The sequence below is a fragment of the Dryas octopetala genome, chromosome 5, assembly GCF_963921425.1.
Source record: "Dryas octopetala chromosome 5, drDryOcto1.1, whole genome shotgun sequence".
Lineage (NCBI taxonomy): Eukaryota > Viridiplantae > Streptophyta > Magnoliopsida > Rosales > Rosaceae > Dryas > Dryas octopetala.
This window is the reverse complement of record NC_141370.1, coordinates 5960077-5971258: the sequence shown is the minus strand read 5'-3', so window position 1 is coordinate 5971258 and position 11182 is coordinate 5960077. Positions and strand designations below refer to the sequence as shown.

At 37.2% G+C, this 11182-nt stretch overlaps 1 long non-coding RNA gene across 2 annotated transcripts; it reads left to right on the top strand.

The window, feature by feature from the left end:
- Positions 1-7299: 7299 nt before the first annotated feature.
- Positions 7300-10245, top strand: LOC147283777 (uncharacterized). Of its 2 annotated transcripts, none has more exons than XR_015122405.1 (5): positions 7300-7969; positions 8102-8179; positions 9347-9403; positions 9642-9708; positions 9896-10245. It is a non-coding gene; the product is annotated as an uncharacterized LOC147283777 (long non-coding RNA). The 2 variants fall into 2 exon arrangements; XR_015122406.1 differs by lacking the exon at positions 9347-9403 and adding an exon at positions 9281-9346.
- The last annotated feature ends 937 nt before the right edge of the window (positions 10246-11182 follow it).

Below are 11182 nucleotides of genomic sequence, written 5' to 3'. Positions count from 1 at the left end.
CCAGATCTCAGTCGGGGGAGATCCCAGCTTCCCACCGCCTGTCTTGGTGTCTCCCTAGTCCCTGCTAAGGTTTCCATTTTTTTCCAAAAACCCAACCTTCCTTCCAAAACTAGATCTGTCTCACCGCCGAAAATTTCGCCGAAATTATCCCGAAAATTTAACAAAAATGGGTTTCGATTTCGACACCCCAAAAAATCGAAATTTTCGACGAAATTTCGCCGAAAACTTCGAAATTTAACACCTTGGTTATTACTGTCATTAGGCATAGTTAATTAGATCTGTTATGATTTGTAATGCGCCTGGCTGTCAAGCAATTAAGTTGTTAGAACAACTCACAGCCACACATATATAACATATGTAACCCCTGCTGTACGAACACAGTGTGAATAGTGATCAAACAATTTTCTCATTACTTCTTTCTTCTTGCTTTTTCTACTTCTCTCTCTGGTTCTGCAATCCTAATCTGAATCCTAGCATGGTATCAGAGCCATCAATGGCTACACCATGAGTTCTTCTACTTCTTCGTCTCTGCTCCTTCTTGTTGGTTCTTCATCTCTGCTCCTTCCTTCTAGTTCTTCGCCTCTTGCTCTGTTCTTGTTCTCGTTGATTCTTTCTTTGATCTAGTTGATTCTTTCTTTGTTTTTTCTTCGATTCTTTTTGATTTGTTCTTGATTTCTTCGTTGAGTTCTTGATTCTTGGTTCTCTGATTCTTGATTTTTTTCGTTGAGTTCTTGATTCTTGTTTCTCTGATTCTTGATTTCTTCGTTGAGTTCTTGATGGCTTCTCTTGCGATTTCGCTGTTATCCAACATTTGCAACTTGGTGACCGTTCGCTTGGATGATTCCAATTACATCACTTGGCTGTTCCAATTGGAGTCCATGTTGGAGGGTCACGATCTACTAGGCTTTGTTGATGGGTCTTGTCCCTGCCCTCCTCAATATTTGATTACTGAGGCCGAAGGTGTTACTTCCATTCTTACTCCTGAATACAAGAAATGGCGCAAGCAAGATCGTGCTCTTATGTCTCTGCTTACTGCAACTCTCTCGGGTGATGCTCTCTCTGCTATCATTGGTAGCGAATCTTCCCGTGATATTTGGCTCACTCTCAAAGATCGTTATTCTACTGTTTCTCGCTCCAACATTATGCAGTTGAAGACAAATTTTCAGATGATTAAGAAGGGCTCTGACTCGGTGGATGCTTATCTCCGGCGTATCAAGACTGCCCGTGATCAATTGGCTGCTGTTGGGGTGTTTCTTTCTGATGAAGATGTGGTGATCAACACCTTGAAGGGTCTTCCACCAAAATTTAACACCATAAAGACTGTTGTTCGCTCTCGTGAGGCTCCAATTTCTCTTAAGGAATTTCGGGTTCAGTTGCTTGCAGAGGAAGAGACTCTCAATCTTGCATCTCGTACTCTTGCTTTTCCTCACCTTACTGCTATGATGGCTCAGACTCCTGGTATGGTGCCCTCACAATCTACTGTTTTTGGTTATAGTCTTCCTTCTTTGAGTTCACCTATTGTGTCTATTGGTTCTAGTTCATATATTGGCTCCAGTTCCACTGCTCCTAATCCCTTTGATGGTGTTGTTCAGTCTCATGGTATATTTCCTTTTTTTTTTTTCTCCTTCTATGGTTGGTATGCCGAATTATGTTGTTCCTCCTGGTTTCCAGTCTATTCCTGGCCATGTTCCTCCTGTTGGTTTCTCTTCTGGTGGTTCTATTGGTTATGTTTCTCATGGTGGTGTATCTTTTAATCCCAGTACTAATGGGTCTGGTCAGTCCTTTAATTCTCATTCAAGGCCCAGGGGGCGAGGTAGGAATTTTAATGGCCATGGTGGCAGGAACTTCTATAATAATGCTGCTGGGGGTAATCGTTTTTCTAATGGCAATGGTTATGGTAATAGTGGTCGATATTCTCCTTCTGGTTTGCTTGGGGCTTCTCCTTCTCATGGTTCTGTACCAGTTTGTCATTTCTGTGGAAAGAGAGGACATACCATTCACACATGCTATCAGAAACCCTCTTATTCTGAGCAATGGCAACCTCCTGTTAATCAACCACCTACTGGTTCGGTTGAGCAGTGTCAAATTTGTGGAAAGAAGGGCCATATAGCTGTAGATTGTTATCATCGGACCAATTTTGCTTATCAAGGCCAGCCTCCATCTTCCAATCTTGCTGCTATGACTGCCTCTGTGACACCTTCTGCTCCTGAGTTTTGGCTTACTAATACTGGGGCTACAAACCACATGACTTCAGATTTAAGTCATCTTCAAGCTGCTGCCCATTTCCACGGTTCTGAGACAGTAATAGTTGGTAGTGGTGAAGCTCTTAGTGTTCAGAATATTGGTTATACATCTCTCACTCCACAGAATCGTACTTTTCATTTGTCACACGTTTTTCATGTTCCCAAGTTGTCTGCCAATTTGCTCTCTGTTTATCAGCTTTGCAAAGATAATCACTGTCGTTTTGTGTTTGATGAGACTTCTTTTTATGTGCAGGACAAGCTCATAGGGAGGATACTTTTCAAAGGTCTGAGTAGTCATGGTCTATATCTCATTCCTAGTTCTCTTCCATCTCGTCTTCCTTCTTAGTCCCATTTTTCTTCTCCTTCTGCACTGTTAGGTCATACAGTCAATTGTGACATTTGGCATCGAAGACTTGGACATCCCAGTAATGAGGTGGTTGCTCAAGCTCTTCAAAAGTCTAACATTTTGTTCTCCAAGGATTCTACACCACATCTTTGTAAATACTGTCTGCAAGGCAAAATGTCAAAACAACCTTTTCATTTGTCTAGTTCCAGGTCTTCTATTCCTTTTCAGGTCATACATACAGATGTGTGGGGTCCTTCCCCTTGTGTTTCTGTTCAAGGTTTTAGGTACTATGTCATGTTCATTGACGAATGTACACGATTCACATGGCTTTTTCCCATGATCAATAAATCAGATGTGTTTTCTCTTTTTGTGAAGTTTCATTCTTATGTTTCCAATCAATTTTCTGCCTCTATTAAAATTTTACAATCTGATGGTGGAGGAGAGTACACAAGTAAGGTCTTTCAATCCTTTTTAGCAAGTCATGGCATTGTTCACTATCTTTCTTGTCCTCATACCCGGAGCAAAATGGGTTAGCTGAAAGAAAGAATAGACATATCGTTGAAACCGCCCTTACTCTTTTGCATATAGCTTTCTTGCCTCATAAATTTTGGTATCATGCCTGTGCCACAGCTGTTTTTCTTATTAATAGGATGCCAATCAGATTGTTTTCTCACAAATCACCCTATGAATCTTTGTTTGGTCATCTTCCGGCTCTTGATTTTCTTAAGGTTTTCGGATGTGCATGCTATCCTCTTCTTAAACCATATAACACCAATAAACTTCAAGCCAAAACCACACAATGTATTTTCTTAGGCTATGTATTTGGTTACAAAGGATTTCTTTGTTTTGATCATCATTCTTCTAAGACCTATTTGTCTCGCCATGTGTATTTTGATGAACATTTATTTCCATATCAACATTTTTCATCTTGTTCTCCTACTCCATCATCTTCTCCTACTCCTATTGTTTTGTCCATTCTTCCTCCTATGTGTACACCACCAGCAAACCCAATTTCTTCTAGCTCTAATACTGCTGCACTTTCTACTACTCATGACTCTGCTACTTCAGTATCACCTCCACCTGTGCTTGTCCCTGCCTTATCACCAAGTCCTTCTTCTGGTTCATCATCACCAATTTCAGATACAATCGGTTCAGATCCTATTCTCCAGCCTCTTCCAACTCTTGAGGTTGTTTTACCAATTGCTCCATCAACACTCAATACTCATTCCATGACAACTCGCTCAAAGTCTGGCATCTCCAAACCTAAGGCTTTCACTGCATCTCCTACTATTGACTTATCTCAGCAGGAACCTAGGTCTTTTGGTTCAGCTTCTCGCGTTCCTGAATGGCAACAGGCCATGCTTGAGGAGTTTCAGGCTTTACAAAAACAAGGGACATGGAAGTTGGTGCCTTTGCCTCCTCATAAAAATCTTGTGGGTTGTAAATGGGTTTACAAGCTTAAAAGACATCCTGATGGTACTATTGCTAGACATAAAGCAAGGCTTGTGGCTCAAGGTTTTAGTCAAGAAGCAGGTCTTGATTTTGAGGAAATGTTTAGCCCTGTAGTAAAACATTCCACGGTGCGCATTATTTTGGCTTTGGCTGCTCAGTTTCATTGGCCATTAAGACAACTTGATGTTACAAATGCTTTTCTCCATGGGATACTGCATGAAGAGGTCTATATGGCTCAACCTCAAGGCTTTATTGATCCGGCTTACCCTCAGTTTGTCTGCAAACTTGAGAAGTCTCTCTATGGTCTCAAACAAGCACCAAGAGCTTGGAATGAGAAGTTTACTAGTCACCTACCAGGTTTGGGTTTCAAGGCTTCGGTCACTGATCCTTCTTTGTTTGTTCGATGTCAAAATCAAACTATTGTTATTCTTCTTCTATATTTTGATGACATAATTCTGACTGGGAATGATGAAACAGTTGTCCAATCTATTATTGATCAGCTCTCTTCAGAATTTGATATGAAGGACTTAGGTGCATTGAGCTATTTCCTTGGGTTGCATGTTCAATCTTCTTATGCAGGGATATTTGTCAATCAAGAAAAATATGCAAAGGATCTTCTTGCTAAAGCTGGCATGTCTGATTGTAAACCTTGTGCATCTCCCTGCCTCCCTCATGTGAAATTGCTTAAACATGCAGGTCATCCTCTTTCTGATCCCACAAAGTTTCGTAGTTTGGTTGGAGGTTTACAATATCTCACATTCACTCGCCCAGACATAGCTTATTCTGTCAACACAGTGTGTCAGTTTATGCATGCACCCACTGACTTGCATTATAAAGCTGTTCAACGGATCTTAAGATATCTTAAGGGTACTCTTGACTATGGGATCTCTTATCGACCTGGTCCATTGGAATTGAATGCATTTAATGATGCTGATTGGGGAGGTGAGCCAGATGAACGAAGATCAACTTCAGGATATATTATTTTTCTTGGTGCCAATCCCATTTCATGGTGTTCTAGACTCCAGCCTACTGTGTCACACTCTTCCACAGAGGCAGAGTATCGGGCCTTGGCTATCACAGATGCTGAGTTAGCATGGTCTGAATCCTAGCACTTACAAATGTCTTCATTTACTTGGCCAAAAAAAAAAAATGTCTTCATTTAGTTGATAAATTCATTTTTTTTTTATATCTAAGATGGAAATTAACCATTGGTTAGAAATTGCATTCGAGAATCTTGTTCATATTTTTCTTTCACGGCTCTAAATGAAAATAGTGAGCTAGCCATCAACTTTCTATAAATGAGATCAAATGCATACAAGTCAATTGGCAATTGCTAACTAAAGTTTGATGATTTGGTCTTTTGGACATATATAAAAAGTCCATGCAAATACAACTTTGTGACAAGTATAAAAGTAATTTGTGTCGAAATTTTTGTCGTATTATGGGTTCAATATTTTTTTAAAATTTTTTAAAATTAAGATGTGATAATACAATTGTGAGAAAATTGGTGTCACAAAAATGCATTGCGACAAAAGTTCACTCCTCTTACGAAAATTTTTTTGCATTGCATTATAGATTATTTATTTTGGAAACCGATTTTTTCAATTAATTTATAATGCGTTGCGACGATTATTGCAACTACCTGTTCGTTGCAAAACTTTTTTTTAATATGTATATATATATATTATTTTTTAGTTGAAATTTCATTGATAAGAAATATCTATTTATGACATGTATTAGGGAATCAAAAAGAATATTGATTATAGTAAATGTAAATATTTATTGTAATAATGGCATTTGGTAGAATATTTTGTCTGCTAGAGATATTCTGTTTGTGGGAATGTGATGGAATATTGTCGGTATAGTTATTAGATAAATTTCTGGATGCTCAACTAGATCCTTCTCTTTCTATTATATTGTCTTTTGTTAGATTCCTGAAAAGAAATAATACATTGAATCCAGCAAGATGGCTGCAATCTAAAATGTGATTCTTATTGATGATGTTCAAAAAATTATTATTTATATAAGTCAATTTAGTAAAATTTTAGTGAAGACTGAAGATGATGAATTTATTTGGAACACAGTTAAATCATGTTCCTGGTTACAAGTTGATTTGGGGCAAGGCACTAAATGGGCTCGATCCTCTTTTCACATGACTTATGGAATTTAGATAAGATGCCTGCAGCATAACTTTTCAGCTGGTTGCTCTTATATAACCCTTTGCAACTAATGATCAAATTGGGTGTTTCAACACTTTTGTTGAACTGCATGTTCTGTCACGTACGTGTGGATTAAGTCCACAGATCTTTTCTTTTTTTGTCCGTATGTCCATAGATCATCTCTGTAAAGATTGTGCATTTACCAAAAGTATCTGCATGCAGGCACAACAATATAGTCCTACCCTTTTGGAAATTGGTTTATCTTTTTCACATTGGTTGAAAAACATGTACTATTCCTGGAGGTGTTGTAGTCTTTGGTTATGACTCTGGTGCCCAATTGAAAAAGGGGAGTAGGAGCAAGAGTCTTTCTAACAGGACCTCTTGCGTGAGCCGCCATCCTGGAATTACTAGTACGCCTCTCAGGATGAGGAGACGTCGGTCTTGTTGCTACTACCGCCACTTGTTGGTCTTGGCCATTTTGATAGTTGTTTTTGTCCACCATCTTGGTTATTTAGTCCCACCAGAATCGTTTTAGAGCACATCGGACAAAACATCACATCCCAAGGATGAGTGCCAAGATGAGCTCATTAAGGATGGGCTCAGCTGGACGAGGAGACACTATAAAAAATATGAGCAAAACTCATTTTTATTGGTTGCTATAAAAGGGGTGATAATTAAGAAATAAAGACTAAAGTGTCTTGATTTTAACAAAAATATGTGGCAATTGGGCAATATAGACTAAAGTTCCCAATTGCCACCCTTTTTATAACAACCAATCAATGGTAGGCTTTCACTACAAGAAAAATATCAATAGATATCACCTCTTTTATATCAGATTTGAAAAAACTGATATTGTAAAAGTTATAATATCAGTTAATTTCTTTGCTAATATCTAAACTCTAATAGAAATCACATGTTTTTTTTCATCTGATATATAATATTTTCCCTTTTTCTAAAATTTTGTAAAACATCAGTTTAGACTGTCAACTGATATCTTAACACACTACTTATAAGTTTTTTTTCCTACCACCCAAATCACCTGATATCTAATGTTTTAATTTTTCTTTATACACTAACCCTGATAAAGCTCAGACACAAATCCACAAATCCACAAACCCAAAACACACACACACCCACAAACCCACAAACAAACTGTTAGACACTAACCCTCTCTCTCTCTCTCTCCCCCTGTGAACTCGATCTCTTCTCCTTCTCGCAGTCCGGCGAGTGTGGCCGGCGAGATGACCACCACTCTCTTCCTTTCCTTCTCCTCTCTCTTTCCTTGTACTTCACTAGCCCTGAAACCAAGCCAGAAACCAGAATCGAGCCACACAGACCCGATGGTCTTCTCCGACGATCTTCTAATCCCGACGGCGTCGCGGCCCAAATCCGGCCACAATGGGTTCCTCTCGTCGATATGTGTCTATCCATGGCCTTCACTTGCCTTGACAGCCATGCACGACAGCAGTTTGAAGGCTACAAAGCCGCGACTTCTCCAGTTATTTTACGGCGAAAGAGGCGGCGTATGACGGCAACTTCACCTTGGTGAACCCTAACATTGAGTCGCCTAAGACTTCATTGAGCTTCATGAAGCCTCAGCCTGCAACTCCGTCTTCGATCCCGTTTAGGGTTTTTTTTTTTTTTTTTTTTTTTGTTGAATATCTGATTTCTTTCTCTATGAATTCGCTCTTGATTTTATACTTTGGTTTTGTAGGTGAATAGATTGTGGTTCTGAGCTGAGAGATCGATTTCAAGGATTCATTTAAGAGGTTGGCTTAACAGAGTACGGGTGTGTGTGTGTGTGTTTGTATAGCTTATTTAATTAATTTAAACAGGGTACAAATGTATACTTTTAATTAATTTATGTGTTTTTTTAATATAAATTTTTGTGTTTTTTGCAGCCTATCATTGAGCCACCAGCTCTTGCCCACCACCGTGCCCATCCTCCACCTTGACTCACCATTGATCCACCAACTTAGGTAAAGGAATAAACGATTGTTTTCTTTTTCTGGCTTTTGGTGGTTTGATTTTTGTTTTCTGTTATTCTTTCACTAGTATTTGTTATATGTGGTGGTTATAAGTTCCGTATGCTTCTATTATTTAACCTTTATCCTAAATTGGTGTGTTTTGTATAAAGCTATTGTTTTATCTATTTTTTGTGCAGGTGCGCGCTTTGGAACTCCCAATTACGTACATGTGTCATGACTAATGATGTGCTTGCAAATATATCCCTTTGTGGTTTCTAATATGATATTTGTTATCCAGCTATGTTGTCTTCTATTTATATTGTATTTTTCTAATGGCTGAAATGGTTGATTGTTCACCAAGTGCTGCATATATGGGATGCATGCTCATTACTCTGCTTTTAAAGTTTTTGTAAGATTTCTTGTAGCTCTCTTTGATTTTTTTTATCTTTTTTACACTAGAACAAGTAAATAACATGTACTCTAATTTATTTATGCTAAAAACAAGAACTCTAATTCATTTCACTACACATGAATGTAGAGGGAAAGAAAAAGTGAAAATCATAGTGTTAGTTCCCTGTGTTAATCCAAAAGAAGGTAATGCTAGCTAGCTATTAATCTAGCTGGAGCTAATGTACCTCTACATTCTTTGATCATAAATTTATATACATATAGCAACTAGAAAGTGCTCCAATTCTTAGTTTGTCTTTCATAACCAACTTGTAAGTTGAGTGCTTTTCTTCTAGATCTTATGATTCTTATTCAAGTATATATGCATGAGTTATATAGAATGCTCAAAGCGATAAAGATTACAAAGAAAAGTTATATTTATATATTGTGACATTGTTGCATTATATTTATACATATATTGTCTGGCAATATGCATCTCTATAAATTTAATTAATTAGATAAAAAAAGTTTCATATCACCGTTTACAACAGTCCTAAACTGTTCGTCACTAATGCCCTAATTTCTTGTAGTGTTTATTTATGGGAACTGGGGTTTGATTTTGGAATTAGGGTTATAGGCAGAGAGAACTTCGATTTCTTGCAGGGTATAGGTTTATGGAAATTAAAACAAAATATGGTTTTGGTTTCTGGTTTTTGGTTCTTGCAGGGTTTAACTTTATATTGCAGACTGAGCTCATACCTGTTGTTGGTCCGATTCCTTCTCTCTTTTCAGGTACTCACTATGATCCTTACCATAACCTTCTCTGCATAGTTTATGGCTGCAAACAACGTCAAATAATTTCTCTGACCTTCTTAGTGCATAGGCTTTTTCCAACTTAAGAGTGATTAAATAGGTCTTTTATATTTCCAGTGCTCCTTGCATGTCACTAATAGGCTTGCTGCAAAGAAAGTGCAAAGATCTTGCCTTTATAGTCTACTTTCATCCCTACAAAAGTGATTTTTTTAGTTTTATTTCTGAGGGGCAACAAACTGATGAGCATTTTTATTCATGCTATATTGTTTGACAGTATTTGAAGCCAACCATAAAATCAACATCACTGTGGCTTATTAATTTACTTTCCGTTCAAAGCCAAGGTATTGAATTTCTCTGATTGTTCCATATCCAATGATGGTTTAGATTTTCATTACAGGAGCTTGATCATGTAATTCACATTGTGTACATAACACTAGTGGGCTATAGTTAAAATATAATAATGATATTTTTTTTGTCATTTTGGTAGTTAATGATGATTCATTGTGCATATGTTTATTGGAATTGCAGGAATTTGATCCATTCTCATTGAGTATCGATGGGGATAAACTTTGTGGTCGTGGAACTACTAGTTGATTGCTTGGGGCATGTTGAACTTGTAACTGAGCTCATGAGAAGGCTGGGGGAGACAAAGCCAAAATTGAAGTCAACTGCATGTGGTGGTTGTCTTGATTGCAAATGAAGAGAATTCCGCCATTTCAGCAGTTGGTGTGGATGCACTCGTATAGGATGGGCTACTCAGTAAGCTAAAGGAAGGTCCTCTGTAAGTAATTTGCATTTCTTAAAAAACAAAAGGACAACTAAGAAACATCACTTGTTGGAACTACTTGTTGGATATTATATTGTAATCCCTTTTTGGGTACTTTAAATGTTATTGGTGCTTAAAATATGAAATATATGGGAATGAAAGATTTTATACTTGCAAAAATTTCAGGCCATTTCAAAATACAGGCACAATTGTATTTAATTCATTGATATCCTTTTTAGGTGAAAAAAAAACTAATATATATCATACATTCCAAATCATTTTTTGTCTAAAAACTGAAATATTATGTCATTTTGATATCAGATTCTCTCTCAGACCTGATATATAAACAATATTTAGATATCAGAGTATGTTTCATACCTGATATTGATATTGAGATTACATATCAGATTTTATCATATACCTAATATTGATACCAAGATTTTAAATCATATTCTACCTCAAACCTGATATTGATATCATGGTTTTATATCATATTCTACCTCAAATACGATATGTATTGATCAGAACTATTGATATTCAGATTTTATAGATATCAGTAATAATATCAAATATGATATATAAACAATGTTTACATATCAGTTTAAAACTGATATCTAAAATGTGAACATTAGATATCACGACGCGCTATATCAGGCGGCTACCCAAATAGATATCAGTCCACGACTGATATCTATCGACATTTTTGTTGTAGTGTTTGCTCACATTTCTTGTAGTGAGAGCATGTTGGGCATGATGAACATGACGTTGAGATGGGCTCAGTATTAACTTTTCCCTCATCCAGCTTGTTCTGCTCATAATTCTCTGTTTGGGTTCCAAGAAAATCAAATATGCTGAGTTTTTTTTCTTGGGTCTGAAATAATCGAACCCCAAGATGGAAAATTTGATTTGTCCTACATTTTTCATGCATTTTCTAAACAACCCATCAAAGCAAGCAGTGATTTTCGTATTTTCAGATTCTTTAATTTGGAAATTTGATGTCAACCATGAAATACTTAATGATCATAAAGTAAACATTTCATTGTTGTTGT